At 32.8% G+C, this 15,777-nt stretch overlaps 1 long non-coding RNA gene across 3 annotated transcripts; it reads left to right on the forward strand.

The window, feature by feature from the left end:
- Positions 1-10,523: 10,523 nt before the first annotated feature.
- LOC145797189 (uncharacterized) lies at positions 10,524-12,937 on the forward strand. 3 transcript variants are annotated; one of them, XR_014338404.1, is made up of 3 exons: positions 10,552-11,102; positions 12,178-12,580; positions 12,709-12,937. It is a non-coding gene; the product is annotated as an uncharacterized LOC145797189 (long non-coding RNA). The 3 variants fall into 3 exon arrangements; XR_014338405.1 differs by having other exon boundaries at positions 10,579-12,358; positions 12,447-12,580; XR_014338403.1 differs by having other exon boundaries at positions 10,524-12,580.
- Positions 12,938-15,777: the final 2,840 nt, after the last annotated feature.

A 15,777-nucleotide genomic window follows, 5' to 3' on the forward strand; every position in this document is an offset into this window, starting at 1 on the left:
AAAAGAATCCGACAAAAATAATATGGTGGAGCAAGCAAGGAATTTCTGATTTGTACCTTGAAACACACAAGATTATCCAAGAAGCACAATTACTTGAAAACACAATGTGCACAGCCTCTAGAAGATTCCTCATAAAAGAAAGTGATGCAATATGTGAAAAGCATAGATCCCATGATAAAAGTGTGTGTGTGACTCTTGGAATTCGACAGACACAAGATTCAAATCTTAGTAGTGATCTGATAGCTAGACCTCTGACAAGAGAATCTAAGCACAACTAAGGAAAGTCAAACCACTAGGAATCAAGGGGTATTTATTGAGTAATAGCGGAGGCTCCCCCTCAATCAATGAATCCTTTATTTATTTTTATTTTTTTGACATCTTTTTCTTTTCTTTTCTTTCTTTTGCACATCTTTTTTTTCTTTTGCACATTTTTTCTTTCTTTTGCACACTCATTGGCGGCTAACACACTCAAGAGTATGGAAACCGAACCAGAGAAGCATGGATATAATAAGGATGGCCTGGTTGGTAACTCTGAGGTAGCCTTTTCCTCATGCCTGGACTACAAAGAACAGAGGGGGAAAGCCATGGAGATGCAAAAAGATGGAAGATGGTTAAGAGACTTAACATCACCCATGATATGCTAGTATAGGTCAATTCCTCTAGAAAAACAAAAGATACAATGCCAGAAGTCCAAAAAAAAAAAAAAAAATTCATTAAGGCAGAAGACTCCGATATTTGCTAATCCAAGAGTGTGTACAGAATGAGACATACTAATAAAAAAACACACACTCCAAAATGAGTAATGACCACAGAAAGCACACATATATTAACATGTAATGGATATTCTTATCAATTCCAATATGCACCAAGGACCACTCAAAAAATTTTAAGCTTGCAAAACCATACTAAGAAAATCTTTTTGTTTTTTTTTTCTTTACCCAAAGCAAGACAAAAAACGAACATGCACACATTTTTTTTCTCTTTAAAAAAAAACAAAACACACAGAAACCCAAAAACTAAAACAAATAAACAAATTAACATAAGTCAAGTTTTCTCACCCAAACCGCTTTAGTATAAACAAAGTTGTGAGCATTGTGGTTCTTGGGTGGTGTCTTGACGTTGTGGTTCCCTTCCCTTTCAATGAGAACCCATCTTGACATGGTTTCCAACTTCCTATTCATAGGTCTAGGCAAATATACTCTCCCATGCAACTTATAACAATAAGGGAGAATATGACCATGCATACCACAATGATGACAAATAAAAACAGGATGTATAGGGTGTACCTTTTTTTCTTTTACCTTACCAACTCTAGGAAGTTTGAGGAGTCTATCCTCATGTTGAATTTTTTGTTCTCCTTTTCCTTGAGTTCTTGTATCATGAGATGTAGATGCACTCTGTTTTTGCTCTTCGTTATCACCAAAGCCAATGCCACTCTTGTCACAACTCATTTGTTGAGACCCAATGATATCCTCCAAAGTCTTTGATCATTTGTTTCAAAGACCAATGGTAGCCATAGCACACTTGAGCTCTTCCTCTTTCTTGATCAATAGTTCTTCCAAAGCAACTTGTGACATCTCGAGAGATTCAATCTTTTCTTTATCCATGGCATGGGTTTCCAGTAGCTCATTCCTCTCTGTCTCACAAGTCAATAGTTTTGCACAAAGAGCATGTCGATCATCAGCTATCTTGATGGCATCAATCCTGGCCTCGAAAATCTCCTCCTTAAGTTTGACATTCTCACTTTCACATGCTTTGAGTTTCTTTGTGAGTTTGTCATTCAATTTGAATAAGTTAAGAGACTCCTTATACAACTTTTCATAAGCTTGCTCAAGCTCTTCATGATCACTCTCTGAGGATTCATCATCAGTGGTATTCTCAACTGACCTCTTCGAAGACTCTGTTTGTCCTTCAGTTTCGGAAGCCGCCATGAAAGCAAGAAATTGTTTATGCCCCTCTTCGCCTTGATCTTTATCGTCACTTTCATCTTTATCAGATTCTGATTCATCATCCCAAGTGATAGCGCGGGCTTTCTTCTTCCTCAAATGAGTGGGGCTTTCTGAAGCAAAGTGGCCAAATCCTTGGCATTCATAGCATTGGACACTTTCAGAGTTCCCTTGTATCTTTCCTTTTTTTTTCTTGGCTATAGGATTAATTTTGAGTTTATCTTTGCCTTTGGATTTATGAGTATGAGTAGATTCCAAAAGATTAGGATTCTTTTTCAAAAAAGATTTTTTGAATTGTTTTACAAAAGCATCGCTAATCTTGGAATCTATCTCACAATCCTCATCAGAATCCTCTCCAACTCTATGAGCACTACTAAAAGCAATATCCTTTTGTTTCTTTTTGAAATTCCTATGTGCCTCATAAGTTTGGAGATTTCCAAGTGATCCAACTTGAGGGTGTCAACATCTTGAGCCTCTTCAATAGCCGTAACTTTTGGTTGGAATCGATCGGGTAAGGATCTCAAAATTTTTTCCACAATCTTGGATTCTGGTATTTTTTCACCTAAATTGAAGCTGGAATTAACAATGTCACTCAACTTCACATAAAATTCATCAAAGGTCTCACTATCTTTCATTGAAAGGTTTTCGAAACTAGATGTGAGCCTTTGAAGTTTTGAGCGTTTAACCGAAGGAGAGCCCTCATGAATAGTTTGTAAGATATCCCAAACCTCTTTTGCGACTTCACAATTACAAATACGACTAAACTCTTCAGATGTGACAGCGCAAAAAAGAGAATTGATAGCTTTACTATTCCAGCTACTATATTGGTAATCAATTGTGTCCCACTTATCAATTGGTTTGGGGAAAGTTACTCCATCAATGGTAATCGTTGGTTCAGTCCACCCTTACATAACAGATTGCCAAACTTTTTCATCAATAGATTTTAAAAACGATCTCATTCGAGCTTTCCAAAAAGAATAATTGGATCCGTCAAGTAGGGGTGGTCGAACCATAGAATTTCCCTCACGAATTGTATCCATTATCACAAATCAAACAAGATCTCGCTCTAATAGATTTTTTATAAAAAAAAATAGAACGACCCGCTCTGATACCAATTGAAAAATCTAGAAATCCCCTAGATGTTGATTTGTGATTATGTATCAATTTTAAGCAGTATATAACAATCCCAATCAAACAATCAAGACAAATCGATACGATGATTTTAACGTGGAAAAATCAAAATTGGACACCTCCAACTGTGATTAAAAAACCACGGGCAACCGCTACAAAACAATCCACTAAGAAGATTTAAAGGAATTACACAAGTATACTCTCAATTACCTAGCAAATCCACGCCTAATTGAACCAACCTCTATGTGCCTCTTCCAACCCCGTCTTCACCTCGGAATTGTCTTTACGATGAGCCACTCTAGAATCCACCGAAGCTTCAGGCTTGAATTCTTCAGAATCCACCAAATAACAACTCTCTCTCTCTCTTGTGTATAACAAACAAAACCTTTGATGTACTCTCTTTAAACCATGAGTTGAATACTCAATAAAACATCAAAGAAAACTCACAAAATATCTCCAGATATAAACCTTAAGAACCAAAAAGAAGATCTGGAGGAATTAATTTAGTTTTGGGAGAAAACCAACTATTTATAGAAAACCAAAGTAATCCTAATTTTGGAAGAAAACCAATTGCTTATAGAAATCCAAAGTAATCCTAGTTTTGGAAGAAAACCAATTCCTTATAGAAATCCAAAGTAATCCTAGTTTTTGGAAGAAAACCAATTCCTTATAGAAGTACAAGAGTGAATAAAATTACAACTGAAATTTTTTTTTGTCAAACGGGATTGCCAAGAATAAAACCTAACAATATTAAATAACTTACAAATTATAATTTAATTTTAAAATCATGCTAAGCATAAAATAAAAAATAAAAAATAAAAAAGAAGTCAAGTGAAAGGAGTTTTGTCTCTGTAGTATAAGAAAATATTGTTTCAACTAAGTTACGGTACGGTTTAGATATACATTAGGTACGTCTAGGTACGCCAAAAATTTGGATACGTATTTTGTGTACCCGGTACGTATGCAGAAGTACCATACGAGATACCATATGCTGGTAAGTATCCGGTACGGATACGGTATGTTTTTCGAAGTACCCATACTTCATAGTGCATTATACTTGACCTACGATTATTACTACATAATTCGCTATTCACTTGCTTATAGAAGCCAAAAAATGTAAAGTCTGAACTTGTTTGGTACTTGTTTTAAGCCATGTTTGAATTGTGTGTGTGCCAACATTATAAGTTTTTCAATCTCCATCTTTTCGGTCTTTCAAGTTTCAGGTGCCTTTGTCATATTTGCCTTTTGACAAATGATGAACAAGATGATTTCGAGTTGATCATTGAAGATAACAGTTACAATTGCTTACATATGCTTCATATTAATTACAATAACATGTCATCACCCTTCTTTTTGAGTTGAAGAATGCATTCATATGCTTCATATTTCTCTCGTTTTATATCTACCAGTTTATTCTGCAGAGAACTAATATCACTTTCTATAGCTTTTAATTCTTGCTTTTGATGTTCAATCTTTGCGGTATGTTTTTGATCTTCCTTACGTAGTCTTTTCAATTCATTGTGTATAAGCTACAAAAAAAAAAAAAAAAAACAAACAAACAAACAAACAAAAAAGTGAGAGTTTTTCATAGAACTTATGGCATTTTAATATAAAATTTCCATACTCAAATAGTTTCTAACTTATTTTCTGACCTCAAGTTATTTTGTAAAGCCTTTTAAAAATAAAATAGCCCTTCACAAAAAGATCTTACTTGAATATGATCCTGAATATCTTTTCTGGAGCTCAAATAGTATCGAATCTGTGCAGCTTCTGGATTAACATTATTATTATTAAGTTTAATATTATCTATTTTTGCTTCATTCTGTTTTATCTCTCTAAGAAGCTTCTTCTCCTCTGCAAGACTGTTACTGTCGTGTTGTATCTGATAGTTCAAACTCTTTACCTGCAATTCATAATTTCACATTATTTATTGTCTTTGTAATTATTCCTCTTTAAATTCAAAACAAATTTACTTAAAATTGCCAATGATTTTCTTAATCTTTTTTATTACTATGATTTGGAATATAATTTGCTAGTTTATATTCTATAATCAGCTCAATTACAAATATAACAAACTAGATTTTAGCAGTGGACTTGGGTTCAAGTTTGCCTTGGTTGGGTTTGGGCCAAGCCCATTATACATAATAATACTTGAAATCATTTCTCAAATTTGGCTCGGCCAGAGATTGGGCCTATATTTTTTTTCCAAGCTTGTTCAAAAATAAAATAAAAATCACAAGTTGCCACATGGTCCGGACATTATTTAATATAAATATTATTTTCATGTTTTAAAATAAAACTATAATTAATTAATCATTTGGGTGCCGTTTAAGTTGTTCCAACCTTGTAGTTCAAATTTTATAACTAATTCTTTACCTAACTAATAATACATAATTTATAGTTCTAAAAACTAAAAACAATATAAAACATACATATAAATATACATACTTATAAAAATATATTGCATAATATAAAATTTGGGGTAAATTATCAATAGATCCTAATAGTTACACTTAATTCTCATCAAGTTCTATTAAAAATAATTTCAAATAAAATCGTCGTTAAAAATAATTTTTTGTGACAATTTTTTTGTATGTCTTTAAAAATTGACAATTAGTCATTTTTTATATATATATAAACTGTCACTAAATTTACAATTAGTGACTTTTTTCTGTGACAAATCTTTCAAACTGTTGCTGAAAGTTGAAAATTAGTGACTTTTTTGTGATGATTTTTTTAAATTGTCACTAAAATTTATAATTAGTGACATTTTTTATAATAAAATTTTCAAATTGTCACTAAAAATTAACAATTAGTAACTTTTTTTAATAATATTTAATAAAAAATATTATTAATTATCATAAAATCTATTAGACAATAAATAAGATCTACACGTAAATCTCCCTATAATTTAAAGATGAGATTTGCTGTGGTTGAAGCACTATTCTCAATTCCGGTCCACATATATTAGCCTAAAAGAGTGTCCAACCCAACCTTAGCGCCTAACCCATAATCCCTCATGTTATAAATTATGAGCAAGCTTGAGCGGGCTCAGCTAGTTGTCGGGCTCATGTCTACTCCTTACAACACTTCCATATCAAAAAATTTTATTCAACAAAAAAAAAAAAAAAAAAAAAAAAAAAAAAAAAATTATAACTACTCTATTTTATAACAATAATATTATCTAAATTATTAAGTCAAATATATTTTTAATATCATTAAAAAAAGGGGTCTTTTATTTTTAATTGACTTCATCATTTATTAATAAAATGAGTTATTTATTATGCAATTAAAAACTTGAAGAAGCCTAATGTAATTTGTAGAACTACAAGAAGCAATCTGTATTTTAAGTAAATTTTAAGGGTGTTTTTGTAATTTATCTTTTTAAAAAAATGTAAACTACCAGTAGGTTCTAATAGTTAAGAGTGTTTTGGAAAGTTGGCTAAAAGTTGATTTTTTGACTTTTTTTAGTCTATTTTGTCTTTTTGTAGGTAAGCTATGTGAGAGGTAATGTGACTTAAAATGGGTTAAAAGTTGGAAGCTAGCTTTTAATTAGCATCCCAAAAGAGGTCTTAATTCCCATCAAGTCTTATTGAACATAAGTCTTTATAAAATCGTCGCAAAAAATAATTTTTTGTTACGATTTTTTGCATATGTCGCTAAAAATTGACGATTAGTGACTTTTTTTTGTCACGATTTTTATAAATTGTCTTTAAAACTTACAGTTAATGACTTTTTTTGTGACAAATTTTTCAATTTGTTGTTGAAAGTTAAAAATTAGTGACTTTTTGTGACAATTTTTTTAAAACTGTCTCTAAAACTTATAATTAGTGACATTTTTTGTGACATCTGTCACTGAAAATTAACAATTAGTGACGTTTTTTTAATAGTGTTTAATAAAAAATGGCATTAACTATCATAAGAACTATTAGACAATAAATCCACCTTTTAAGACTTACACATAAGTTTCATTTTTAAAATAATGGAATACTTGACCTTAAATAACTTACAAAGCAATTGAGTTGTTCCTCCTGAGAGTATGCTCCAATAGCTCTCCTTACTCGGATGGGGTTCTTCGAATGATGAAGCTCTGAGAGACAATTTTGCAAATTCTCGACTTCGTTCTTCCATGCCCAAAAACTATTTGAATAATGTAGTGGTAGGTGCTCGAACTTTGAAATAACATGGTATCCAGGTGGTGAGTTTTTACCAATTATAACTCTCTGAGAGTCTCTCCCTCAGTGTTCTTTGAAGGCTGAAATTCCTTCAAACATTGCTGCAAAGTCTCCATTTCATTCCTCCTCGATGATATAGGATATTTGAAAGAGTTCCTATATAGATGTCGTAATTATAAAATTACAAGGTTCCAATCCGCCTGTTTGGTAATTCAAAAAAGATAAAAGGTTAGAAACCATTTTGATAACTAATTAATTAATTATGTTTTAGGTCATCATCCTTAATCAAATTCCAATTTTTTTTTGGTTGATAAAGTTGAAGTTAAAACCATCTAGGGCAAGAGCCTTACGTCCATGACAGCTACATATAGCTTGGAAAATCTCATTCTCAAAAGATAATGATATGACTGTTTTGTAAAGCCTATAATGAGTTTTTAAAAGTAGTTGTCCACTTAGGATGATCAAATTCATATTATCCCACAATATATTGATTCTATAATCATAACTACATAATTTCATCATATATGGACTAGTATGAAATGAGAAATTATATGACCAATAGGAGAGAAAAAAGATAAAAGAGAAACTGTATGGCACAATGATAACATTCAAACTCAGACATCCTACTAATTGCTTGATAAGAAAGCGACTCATCCAACAGACCAACTCTCTCTAAACTTATAAATAAAAGTAAAAATGATAAAAGCTATGCAGGGTTGGCATACCGTCCTTTTTAGTAATTTTTCAGCAATTTGAGAATAAGCTTCATTTTTCTTTTGAATTAGCTTCTCAGTATCATGAATATCCTTTGTGAAGTTTACTTGTATTAAATGATGATCATCTCTTGAACTTGATCTAGGCCCAAATTCTTTCTCATCATCCAAACAATTGTTCTGGGCTTCAATTTCTTCATTCAATATCATTTGAGTGAAATCAGCTTCCATCACCTCCATATTTATCAGCATCCAATGCTAAGAAAAAGTGTTAAGAGGATCTGCGTTGTTGTTCTTCGTCATTGAGCTTTTTCATAAGATAAAAAGATAAGAAGTTCAATATTTGGGTATTGACTGTAAATATTCAATCAATATTTATTATTGGGATTGGTCAATGAAATTGAAAGATATTATACAATAAACATTAATGAGCTACATGCACAAAAATTACAAAAATGTACGAATAAAAATTAATGTGTGATCTAAATTATTTTAAGTGTAATGCTAACCATGCAAAATAAGAATTGAAAAATGATTTGGACCCCCACAGAGGGCACCCCCACAACCCCCTCTGGCCTATGATTGGCCAATTTTTTTTTGTTTTGTTTTGTTTTGTTTTTTCCTCCTCCTCCAATCACCAACCCCCACGTGTGTGGGGGGTGGTGGAGGGGGGGTCTCAATCACTTCCCATAAGAATTACGTCTAACTGAATAACTATAGTTTAATAATCTAACACAAGAAATAACTAATAATAATAAGCAGAAAGAGAAAAACTCGTGTCTTAAAATAATAAATAGCCCATAATGAGAAAATAAAGAGAAATGTTATAGACCCCAAATAATCTATCAAATCTCTCACATGGGTGTGGGACTCATACAAACCTACATGTGTGTGGGTCCCACACCCAAGCTTGATAGAAAATTTGATAGATTATTTGGGATTCCTAACATAACTTGAAAATAAATAACACAATTAGAATTTTTTTTATTATTTTTGTTTTTAAAAACCCGTCTTAAATGAATCTGAAACACACATTAAATTTTATATCTCATTACCATATCTCATCTAATAATAAACCCAAAAAAATTATTATTTTTGTTTTTAAAAATCCGTCTTAAATGAATCTGAAACACACGTTAAATTTTATATCTCATTACCATATCTCATCTAATAATAAACCAAAAAACCGAAAATTTATGATCCCACTAATATAGAGAGAGAATGAATGAATCAATGGTTACTTACTGAGAATTGGAAGAAGAAAGAAAAAAGGGCCGTCTTGGCTGTGCAAGACAAGAAACCAAGAGATAAAAAACCTGTCATTTATAAAAATTCTGAACCATATAACATAATAGTAAAAACGACATTGACCTACGTGCTCACCAAGACACTTCCACCCCACGACAAGCACTACAAGAAAAAGGATATACAGTGACGTTTTTTTTTATGACGTTTTTCAAAAACGTCGTGAAATCTGTTCAAAATTTTCAAATTCCAAAAAAATTAAACTAAACCATCTCGTTTTATGCACCAGTTATTTCTTTTAAACAGTGGCTCAACAAGGCTATGGCGTTCTTCTATTCTGATGGAACAGAGGCGTGACTTTAGGAAGAGAGAGAAATCGAGGCGTCGGATCTTCGAGGCATCGGATCTTCGATCTCCATCAATTCTTCGGTTGTTTGATCTGAAAAATCTTGTTCTACTGGTGATTTGAGCGTGTATCTTCCTGATTGTTCGAATCCCTATGATCTAAATCGATCTAGGGCTCAAGGTTAGGGTTTTCTGATATAGATTTGCTACATTCACACAAGATCTATAAAATTTCATGGCTAAAACTAATGATTTGGAATTGTTTTCTCTCGATGTAGTTGATTTCTAGCTTTTTTTTTTGCTTTTGTTTTGTGTTTTCTTCTTTCGTTTTTGTTCCTTTACTTTTTCTAGTTGTTGTAGGGAAAACTCTTCTCTTTTATTAGATTGAGCTGCAGCAATGGTGAATCGATTTATCTAGGTTTCGAGTGCGGCGTTAGTGTCTCCGGCGTTAGTGTCTTTGATCATGTACGGGACAAGTAGGTGGCATTGGATGTGGATCGTTGGAAACAATGAGTAGAAGCTGATGAAGAGATGCATATCTGCTCTCTTCGACCAGATCTGTTCTCTCTCTCTCTCTCTCTCTCTATATATATATATATCTCTATCTCTCTCTGTGATCTGCTAACATGGTAATATCAGATCTGTTTTGTCTCTCTCTAGTCCATTATTTTGCCTTTTTTTGGAATCCCATTTTGGCATTTCTTGCTTCTAACTCTCCTAATAATCATTTCGGTGTAGTTCCCATGTAAAATGATAGACTTGCATCTTGGTATGTTCTCTGAGTTTCCTTCTTTTTCAAGCTACTACACATTGGTGGGCCTGTTATTGACTACTTGTGCAGAGAGCCAAGAAAAGAAAGGTATTTTCTTGATTCATATCTTTAACTGTTTTGACAGTGCTTGGATTTATTGTTGCTTTCATAAGCTTTATGCTTTTTCAAACATAACACTCATTTGGGATGGATAAAGCAGAATGATCTGGATTATACCTTCTAGAAAATTGATGATATAGTGATTATTATAGGTCATTTGTAACATTTATTTTTGTGGGTCATGCTACCAATTATACATCACAGACTATGTAAGCTGTGTTAATTGGTCCTTGTATTGTTGATATGGTTCTACTGCTTGCAAATTTGCAGAAAACTGTGTTGAGTAGGTTTTTTCTTCTTGTTGCTCTGCTGGTTTGAGGTTATGCTCTAGTGTTAGTGACATTAAGAGTACATGCTTTACAGAGATTTTGCAATTTTTTTTTTTAAATTTATTGTAGTGATTAATCTGCAACACATACATCCTTTGACATGAAGATGAATAATGTGCTGTTCAGTTTTGTTTATATTAAGTTGAATTTGTCATGTATTCATTATAGCATCGTAGTCAAATTTATGGAAGACAAGGACTTCACAATTATACTTCAATTGAAATGAAACTAAAACACTTGTGTGTTATTTTCTGCTTAATGGCTGTCTTTGTAATAATGTGATCAGATCCATAGTTGGAGGATATGGGAAGTTGAGGCCTATTTGGAACAGCATGAATTATTAACTGGTAAGATCTAATGCTTGATATAATTTACATGATTCTTAACATTTTCTAGAGCCCTATATATATTCTAGCCTTGTTCTGGTGGACGGGTACAGTTCTCCTTTTTATATGCTTTATTTTTAGCTAGAGATGAATTTGTACAGTAAAAAGAAAAGAATAGGGAGAAGGAGTTGGAATCTATCAAGTAGAGAGAAGGGAATGCCTAAAGAAAAACATATGAGGTAGCAAAGTGAAAAAAAAAGGTAACAGTTGATGTTAGATTACAACAGCCAAAGAGGACTATAAATTTTTGTTGCCCCAATTAGCAAAAGAGTTGCCTATGAATTAGATTAGCTATAATTTATAAATACATTTCAAAAATGCAATTCTCAACAACACGATATCACGTTTTGATGATGAATGCTTTAAAATTGCCACGGAAAAGTCAACTGGGAGTTGGGAATCTACATGCAGTTGACATACCCAAAAATCTCAGGGAAGATTTTTGGACCAGTGTTCTCATATGATGTTCACCTTTTGTTATTGATATAACAGTTAGAAGATGGTATTGAAGACAGTTGAATTATTAAATTGCTCTGTGAATTGTTTTGAGGTTCTTTTTTTTGGGTTTTGAAAGATGGTATTGAAGACAGTAAATCTTTTGAAAAATGAAATTCCATTTGAGGAAGAATCAGTAGTTTTATTTGAAGATGTCAAGACTGGTTTAGTTCTCGTCAACATCATCAATGGCTTCTGCACCATTGGAGCTGGAAATCTGGTCTCTCTCCTCCCCTCTCTCTTTATCTTTTCATTATTACCCAGTTTCAATTATTTAGTAATGGCTAGATTTTTCTTTACTTCAAATTAATATGGATTAGATTGTCCCCATCTGCTAACCCACTTGTACAACAGATCGTTTAAACTTGGCTTAAAAAGCTTAGCGATTTTAAAATCAATTCAAGTTTAGCTTGTTGACAAAACCAGCTAATCTCAAATGAGTTTTTAACACGACACAGATTGTTTGGTTCTCTTTGTGGTCTGAAACTGAGTTGTTATGTTATGATGGTTGAGTCTGTGTTTGGTTGAGTGTTTTTTTCAGGCACCCACAAAGCCCAACAGTCAGATCAATGAAACGATCGATGAATCGACAAGACAGGCAAAAGTGTTTTGAAACAAGAAATGGCTAGTTCTTGCATTTCTTGATTCCCACTATCCTGGAAAACTCGAACATCCTTATTCTCATTGCATCATTGGCACTGATGAATCTAATTTGGTTCCTAGTATATAAGTGAACTCTGTTTTCTCTGTTTTTTTGATCTATTCATTAAAATTCAATTCTCAGGCTCTCTTTCTCTCTCTCATGTGCAGCTCTGAAATGGTTGGAGAAGGAACCAAATGTAATGATAAGGTGAAAAGATTGCTACGTTAGATATCTAGGTTCAATGGAAGAGGATGGTTCTAATATGTTTGTGGATTGGGTGAAAAATAACCAGATTAAAGCTGTGAGTATATATTTGCTATTAGTAGATGGATATAGATATTCCCATCAATCCTCAATCACTTTCACTTCGCATTATATCCAAACAACTTGTTCAATTCTCATAGATGTCTTGTTTTGTTTTAAGTGCAGGCATTTGGAGTATCACCTTAGCAGCCATGGCAGAGTGAACTTAATGTCATGAAGTAGTAGTAGTGTCATGATCTGCTAATGTATGATTTTTAATTTTTTGTTATGTCAAGAAATGACCAGTGTTCTCATTCCATCAATACTATCAGTATAAGTAAACAGAAGACAATTCTATAGCTTATCTCATTGCATCAATACTAATTTACCGTGCTTTGCATGCCATATTCTATTTGTCAGTTTAGTTCTTTTTGTTCTTTCAATATTTAGCTTTCAATTGATGACTTAGCTCTCACAATGTTGGGGTTTATGAATAACAGGGCAGCAGCACCTGCAGCTAAGAACACAGGTATTCATAAGTAAATACTCGGTGTAATTGACTTACAATATTCACATTGTGTGATTAATGTGTCCTGTTGTGTGGTAATAATGAAAAAGTGAAGTTGATAATACTCTTATTTATGATTTTCTCTCTGTTCCAATGAGTTCATAATAATTCTAGATTATGTTTAAATAAGTCCTCAATTTATTATTATTTTTATTCTGCTTTCAGTGCAAGCCTTTTCTGGTATTTTTTATGTAGTCCTCTTTGCAATTCGTGCTTCAATGCTTGGCCTTCTATCAGGTTTGATTTGATATTTGATATGTCGTATTTCTAAGCCACTGCGGGCATTGTTATGAAAATTTTCATAAGCCACCTCAGGCATTGTTATGAATTTTTTTAGCATCTATTGTGTGGTTGCAATCATGAAATAGATCAGATCTATTGTGTGGTTGCAATCATGAATCACATTTACCCTTAGTTTTGCGAATTGTCTTATCTTTAGTGACAAAGTTTTTTGCAGCAATTCCTGGCACCATTGAGAATGGCATACCTATCGATAAGGGAAAATTATTAAAGTCATTCTAGAGTAATTTATGGAATTACTTATTTAGTAATGTTGACAAATGAGAAACCACATAACACTCTAAATGAGTTACATATGGAGAAAAGAGGGTATTAATGTTGTGGTATAAAAGGAAACCATGGAACAGGTGTCAGAGAACAAATTTCCTTTCAATGCAGAAAATTACAAATTATATGAAGAAGTTGGAGAAGGTGTCAGCGCCACTGTTCACCGGGCTCTCTGCATTCCTTTGTGTTGACTGGGATTTGGGAATGTATCCTGCTCAAAATTGTCTTTGTTGTACATGAACCAATTATGATTAATTGAATACGAATCCCTATTCTGCAGTGTAATGATGTGTAATATGCTTGACTATTCCATTGCATCTGCATGTGCAAGCAAATGACTTAACCTATTTTTTCTTTTTATTTTTTGATTGTGTTTGTTGTTTGATTTTGGTTCAGACACAATCATGTAATGTTTATTTAGTCAATATATTGAAGTAGCTGTAAAATTTTATTCATATTATTGTTATTTTTCAGCTTTATTACAGGTATGTTTTTTAGTTAAATATAATAGATTCAGAACAATTTTTTTTTAAAAAAAAGAGCTATAACGGCGTTTTTTCAAAACGCCACTACAGTGCCAACGGACATTTTTTTAAAATAAAAAAATCTATCACGGCGTTTTAAAAACGTCGCTAAAGGAATTAGCGTCATAAACTTATAGCGACGGCCGCGTCCTCGACGTTTGGTGATAAACGTCACTAAAGGAATTAGCGGCGTTTTTCATACATATAGCGGCGTTTTTAAAACGCCGCTAAAAGTCATTTTTCCAGCAGTGAAGCCTGTCAAACTCATTAACTTCCCCTGCTCCACGCAATTTATTTATTTATTTTTTTTTGTTGGTTTACATTATTGTCAAATTAATGCCCCTAACACAAATTCATCAAGAATTGTTATATTGATAGAGAGAAGTTAGAGCACTCTTCACTTCAATAATTTATACATAACACAAAAATAAATAAATAAATTACGAATAGATTCTAATAGTTGGACTTAATTTTCATCAAGTCCTATTAAAAATAAGTTCTAGTAAAATTATCGTTAAAATAATTGTGTGATGATTTTTTTGCATATTTCCTTAAAAATTAGCAATTAGTGATTTTTTTTGTTATGATTTTTATAAATTATCACTAAAATTTACAATTAGTATCATTTTTCTGTGACGAATTTTTCAAACTGTCGCTAAAAGTTGAAAATTAGTGACATTTTTTTGTCACGATTTTTTGAAACTGTCGCTAAAACTTATAATTAATAATATTTTTTTTTTACAATTTTCAAACTGTCACTGAAAATTAACAATTAATGACTTTTTTTAAATAAATTTTGATGAAATATGCCATTAATTATCATAAGAACTATAGAACAATAAGTTCACCTATTAAAATCTATTTGTAATTCTTCTTAACAAAAACGAAATGGGCACACCTTTTTTTTTTTGCTAGCAAGAATGTTTGGGGTTGCCAATTAATGTTTTTCCTCCTCATATGATAAGTCAAAATCTTTCTTATTTTTTTTATTTTTTTTATTTTTTTTATACAGATGAAAGCAATACACACAGGAAAATAAAACAGGACAACAAAGGGCAAAGCCTTCACAGTACCAACTCCAAGCATTTCCTCAACAACTAGGGCTCTAACAGCTTCAGGAGGATCTTCAAGCATTACCACATGGTCAGTCGGCGCCACTCCAAGGTTAGCCAGCATATCAGCAGCTCTATTGCCTTCCCTCAGTGTGTGTCCAAGAGTACAATTGCATCTTTTTAGCAGGAACTTGGTATCCTCAATGAAAGCTCTGAAAGAGGAGTTGTGACTTGGACCATTTTGTATTAGGTCGATAACTTGAGCCGCATTAGTCTCTATTGCCACATTTATTGTGCCTTTCTGGAAAAGGATTGTCAGTTTGCGATAGATAGCCCATAATTTCGCTTCTACACCAGAACAGTGGCCCAGATAGCCATAGTAGCCCCATACCCATGTACCAGCTTCGTCCTGTAGGAGACCTTCGTAACCAGCTTGCCCAGGGTCACCCTTAGAGCAGCCATCAGTGTTGAGCTTTAGTGTACCTGCAATAGGAAAGCACCAGTTAATAGTTGTAGAAGCTGTTGAGTTGGGATAGAGAGGAGA

This window comes from Camellia sinensis, chromosome 8 (genome assembly GCF_055761805.1).
Source record: "Camellia sinensis isolate YWXY chromosome 8, ASM5576180v1, whole genome shotgun sequence".
In the NCBI taxonomy this organism is placed as follows: domain Eukaryota; kingdom Viridiplantae; phylum Streptophyta; class Magnoliopsida; order Ericales; family Theaceae; genus Camellia; species Camellia sinensis.